Raw genomic sequence first — 6,000 nt, forward strand, 5'->3', positions numbered from 1 at the left:
TTTTAGTACTCATAATTGAATTTTTTCGAACAATACCGTAATTTTTCAAAATTAGTCCCGAAATTTTCGCGAAATATTCTCTAATATAATATCAAAAATATCTCGTTATGACTCCGAAATGATCTCAAGTTGATACCATAATTGTCTCAATATGGTCCCGAAATAGTACTGGAATGATCCCGAAGCAGTCGTGTAAATAATCCCGGATTATTCTCAGCAGATGCCCAAATGATCTTGATTAGTACACGGTTAGAAATTTCAGCCTAAATTTTAAACAGTTAAGCGGTTCAACCAATTTTTAAAACTTTTATTGTACTAAATTGGAAACCTCTCAATTTGATACTGTATTTTTAAATTTTATCAGTGTCCATTTAAAAATTATTTGAATAATAAGTCTAAAGTACTAAAATCCTTTTAAAACAAAACCAAAAAAGTTTAAAAAAGATCTGAAAATAGATACTTGTATACATGTCTGCTTTTAAAACAAACCCCAAAAGTTTAAACTTGTTGACGAAAATTTTATTTTAAAAAATGTTCTTTCTGAAAAGTGCTGCAAGTCATAGATTCTTTTTCGAAACATTTTCTTATACATAGGAGGTGCTTTGATATTGTAACGAATTTACTGCAAATCCTCTTATTTGCCCTTCTGCTAAGTTCGAACTGTTGAATAAATAACTCCAATATTTAATAATGCAAAATGGCCTTTATTAAAGTACTTCACAATAAATAACTCTACTATTTTCAAATAATACTGCTATTGCTCGCTAGATAGCATCTTAATTGAAACTGATTCTATCGCCTTTATATGTCGCTGCCTTTTATACTCTTTGATTTCCTCGTTCGCATCTTCTAGGCGCTTCCATTTCTAGAATCTACTAGTTGGCCATCAGCTATCAAATTTCTCAGCTGTAACTACAATTGCACGATTTTATAGCTTCTCTCATTGCATACTTTCGGGAGTATCTCAGAGATATGCATGTGGTTGTGCGTTGCTTCTCAGCTGCGTATACGTACATATGTGTAGACATATTGATTGATTCGTTTATGTATATACAAGTGACTGTCTGCTTTATTGTTGTTGTGACTTTATTTACTTAGCATCAGTCTAGGGATGTGAGTATCACTTAGTGTCACTCATATTCGTCACAATATGTTTTCTACAAAGATGTGATTGTTCAGTGGGTAGAATGGGTAGCACGTCGGTTCGAAACCAGGCCACCGCCAACCATATTTCTTCTTTTTTAATAGCTGCAAGTGTAGACCTCTTTAGTTTCAACCTGAACCCCAATTCATTCACTCATTTTTTCGGGAAGAACAGTATAATCTATAACTGAAACCAAATTTGGTTTGGTCGTAAATGTAGTACAAAAAAGTAGAATTATGCTCAAGCTATTTAACTGTGTACCTAAAACAATCCCGACTGGGCCAGAATTTTTTAAGAGCTTTACAGCAAATTGTTCGAATAATGAAAAACGGTCGATTAATAGAGTAGGTCGAACGGTTTCGAAAAGAAAAATTTGAAAATATGCACTGAAAAAATTTTCAGAGTAGAGTACCGCTCTTACTTTCAGACATTGTCAGTAGTAAAAAACACACAAGTCCTTAAGTTAACTAAGATAGAAAAATCTTTGATTTCTTTTAAATAAAATAATAGCTAAGCCTGCTTTTCGATATCAAAAAAATCGAAAATATTAATATTAAGCAACTAACACGAATCCAACTATAAAACTGGCTAAATAGATGGATTATACTAAAAAAATAAATATCACGTCCTCTCATGTGAACAAAGGTCACATTTGTGTGATCAAAGTTTAATCGCAAAAAATTTACCTACCCTAATACACTCATATGTGTGTGTATGTGATTTCACAGAATACCAAACTAAATATGTATTTATTTCACCTGCATGTAACACATAAAAAGCTTATCTACTCAAAGGTATACAAATGCAATTTTATTGTTCTTATGTACATATGTATATTGTGTTTTTTTTTTTGTAGCAACCCTTAATACGGCCGAACTTCGCTGTATATAAAAATTTATATATATATATTTTTATACTCAGAGTGCTTTGCACACAGAGTATATTAACTTTGATTGGATAACGGTTGGTTGTACAGGTATAAAGGAATCGAGATAGATATAGACTTCCATATATCAAAATCATCAGTATCGAAAAAAATTTTGATTGAGCCATGTCCGTCCGTCCGTTAACACGATAACTTGAGTAAATATTCAGATATCTTCACCAAATTTGGTGCACGAGCTTATCTGGACCCAAAATAGATTGGTATTGAAAATGAGCGAAATCGGATGATAACCACGCCCACTTTTTATATATATAACATTTTGGAATACACAAAAAACCTGACTATTTAGTAAATAATACACCTAGAATGTTGAAATTTGAAATGTGGACTGATATTGAAGACTCTTGATAAAAATTTGAAAACATTTTTAAAATGGATGTGGCACCCCATTAAATTTTACAAATATTGTTAATCATAAATCAAAAATCGATAAACCTATCGTAACAAAATTCGACAGAGAGGTTGCCTTTACTATAAGGAATGCTTTGAAGAAAAATTAACGAAATCGGTTAAAGACCACGCCCCTTTTATATAAAAGATTTTTAAAAGAGTCGTGGATGAATAAAATAAGCTATATCTTTGCAAAAAAGAGCTTTAAATCAATGTTATTTCATTTCCCAAGTAGATTTATAACAAAAAATAGGAAAAACATCAAATTTTAAAAAATGGGCGTGGCACTGACTAAGCATTTGTTTATGTTTCGGAAAACGTAACATTTCGTAATGAAATTGTGTACACATATTTTCCTTATAGCAGAAAATATTTTTAGTAAAAATGGACGGGATCGGTTAAAGACCACGGCAACTGAGATATACTTAAAACAAGTTTAAAAGGGTCGTAGACTAGAATAATAAGCTATAACTTAACAAAAACTAGTTTTGGATCAATGATATTTCACTTATCAAGTTTTACTGTAAGAGGAAATGGGGAGACATTTTTCTTTTAAACGGGCGGTGCCACGTGTTATGCAGAAAAGTAATTTAGCTGAAATGTACAATTGAAGCTCACGCTGAGTATATAATGTTCGGTTACACCCGAACTTAGACACCTTTACTTGATTTGTATCATATGTATGTATTCCGACTATCAACACAATCAATAATCATTAAATTTGCCGAAAACTAGTTATTAAAATTAATGACTTCCTTACGTATATATTTACTTATGAATATATGTATGTAGGTGTTAACGTACATATGTGAGTATATGCAGGTATTCATGTACATATGTACATGCATTTATATTTATGTATTGTTATTTTCACGTGTAATGCAATATATGCTTTTTTCAAATATAAGTAAATTTGTAGAATTTTCGAAAACAAAATTCCTGAACATGAATGTGTTAGATTTTTTCGAGATTTAAATTCGAAAATTTTTCGAAATTCATTTTCGAAACTTCTTAAATGTTCCTTAGTTTTATCAAAATAAAAGCTTAAAATTCTTCCAAATCTGAATTCGAAATTTTTTTCGAAAAAAATTTTGAAAACTTAAAAATGTTTCTTAGTGTTTTTAAATATAAACTAAAATTTTTCCGAAATTATAATTCGAATATTTTTTTTTTATTTAAATTCGAAATTTCGTTCGAAATTTAATTTCGTTCGAAATTTAATTTCGAAACTTGTTTGAAATTAAAATAAATAAATAAACAAGTAAGAAGGGGACTGTATTCGGCTGTGCCCAAGACTTCATACCTTTCATGAATGGGGCTGAACAATAATCTTATCCCATTCGTAATATCCAAATAATCGGGTGTATAAGATGTGAAATAGATTGTGAAGTATTTACATACCTAAGCGATTATTCAGATAAATATGAATTAAACAAGTAAGGAAGGATAAGTTCGGGTGTAAACGAACATTACATACTCAGCTGCCAAATTACAGCTTGCAAAACTTTTAAATTACCTTATTTTAAAAGTGGGCGATGCCACGCCTATTGTCAAACATTTCACTGATTTTCTATTCTGCGTCATAAGCTTAACCTACCTACCAAGTTTCATCACTTTATCTGTCTTTGGTAATGATTATCGCACTTTTACGGTTTTTCGAAATTTTCGATATCGAAAAAGTGGGCGTGGTTATAGTCCGATTTCGTTCATTTTAAATAGCGATCTGAGATGAGTGCCCGGGAACTTACATACCATAAATATACCACAAAATGTACTCATGTTATCGTGTTTACGGACAGACGGACGGACGGATGGGCATGGTTAAATGACTTTATTTTTTCGCCCAGATCATTTTTATATACCTATAGAAGTCTATATATATCTCGATTAGTTTATGCCGTTACGGGGTACCGTTATGCTAACAAAATTAATAATCTCTGTGAGCTCAGCTCAGCTGAGTATAAAAATAGGTAGGTACTTTGTGTGAGGATGCGAATTTTCACTATTTTTGTGGTCTGAATGAAATAGCTATGACAATGAATCACTTATCTCAACAATATACAACGTAAACGTAAGCATTCGGTGAAATTTAAAGTCTCTAGCTGTTAAAATGGGAAAAATCAGTTGTATGGGGGATATATGCTATAGTGGTCCGATTCGGCCGGTCCCGGATACGTAAATATACCCACTCACTAAATTTTATTAACATATTTCAAAAATTGAGGGACAACTTTGCATACAAACTGACAGACGGACATGGCTAAATAATTTTATTTATTTTTACTAATCGATACAGCATACATATGTTTAAAATTTGTATATACCAATGTACACATATGTACATATGCATACATAACTATATATGAAACACTTATCACAATCATTGCAATATGTCAGTTTTAAATATTACACAATTAAAAGTTTAAATCGTATTTAGCACACATTCGAATCGATATTAGACAAATCAGACATTCAAGCAATTAGTGAGTCGTCAAAACAACAACAAACACTCACGCGCACTTTTCATTGATTATTTTTTTTTTTTTTTCTATGCCACTGCACTTGAAGTATTATAAATAACGGTGTACCCTTATATACCTGCATATATATTTCATAAGGAATTGCCCATAACTGCACACCTCTTAACTGTTGTTGCCTTTTTTCCGCCTCCTTTACCAAGAAAACAATTAAAAAACGTACCAATTTTTTGATGTTTTTTTTTTTTTTTGTCACGTTTGCTTTTATTTTCTTTTCTTTTTATTTTCTTTCATTTTGAATTTATTTTCCACCAAATTATCACTTTCCATTTCAAATTTAATTATTATTGCAAATTTTTTTCTTCTTCCAATTTTTCTGCTTCAAACCACTTTCACTATGGAGCTATCAAAACATTTCTTCTCAATTGTATGTTTATACCGTTATAACTAGTTAGTTATAGCCATAGAGCGCGCACTCGATTATTACGCGCGCCGCCGTCACTTATATTCGATCCTTTCCGAAAAAGTCTTTAAAAGCAACTGACTCGTTCGGTTGGTATTACCCTCAAGTGCCACATTCAGCCGCTGGTATCTTACGGTTGTTTGTACTTCCCAATGTCGCTCCTGTAGCTACAACAACGACGACGACGAGGACAACAGTGCCGCCAACTAGTCATAACGACTAGGTCTAAGCGTGCAAAACGTTTTTTTTTTTCTTTTGTTACTATGCGTTTTGTATTTTTATACCCAGCTGTGGGTATTCTTCATAATTTTACCAGCAGAGGAGCATCCTCCAAAAATTTTTATATAAAACAAATTTTCACCCGAGCAGGCGATATTCCCAAGGACGACATGCCAGTCGTAGAAGGCCACTACGGTCACAGTGATAAAAAAACTCGATCTTGGGGCAGTCAGGCTAGTACCAGGATTTTTGAGTATCTGAACGCACCGGATGTATTCCGGCAGAGAACTACCCATACCCTGGGTAGAAAGGTTAGTAAATTAACGTCGCTAAAAGATTTTAATAATTTCCTTCTTTGGAT

The 6,000-nt window shown here is 32.2% G+C and overlaps 1 protein-coding gene across 9 annotated transcripts in view; it reads right to left on the reverse strand.

Annotated features, from left to right (window-relative positions):
* The window catches only part of LOC137237856 (prion-like-(Q/N-rich) domain-bearing protein 25), a 60,812-nt gene extending 55,321 nt beyond the window's left edge, over positions 1-5,491 (reverse strand). For 5 of the 9 annotated variants that reach the window (XM_067762155.1, XM_067762152.1, XM_067762151.1 and 2 more), the window contains exon 1: positions 5,079-5,491. The gene's annotated coding sequence lies outside the window, so the exon portion shown is untranslated. Of the gene's footprint in view, positions 1-4,720; positions 4,744-5,078 lie in introns of those variants that run through there. The other 4 variants (XM_067762153.1, XM_067762157.1, XM_067762158.1 and 1 more) reach the window with 4 other exon arrangements.
* Between the last annotated feature and the right edge of the window lie 509 nt (positions 5,492-6,000).

This window comes from Eurosta solidaginis, chromosome 1, assembly GCF_040869045.1.
Source record: "Eurosta solidaginis isolate ZX-2024a chromosome 1, ASM4086904v1, whole genome shotgun sequence".
Lineage (NCBI taxonomy): Eukaryota > Metazoa > Arthropoda > Insecta > Diptera > Tephritidae > Eurosta > Eurosta solidaginis.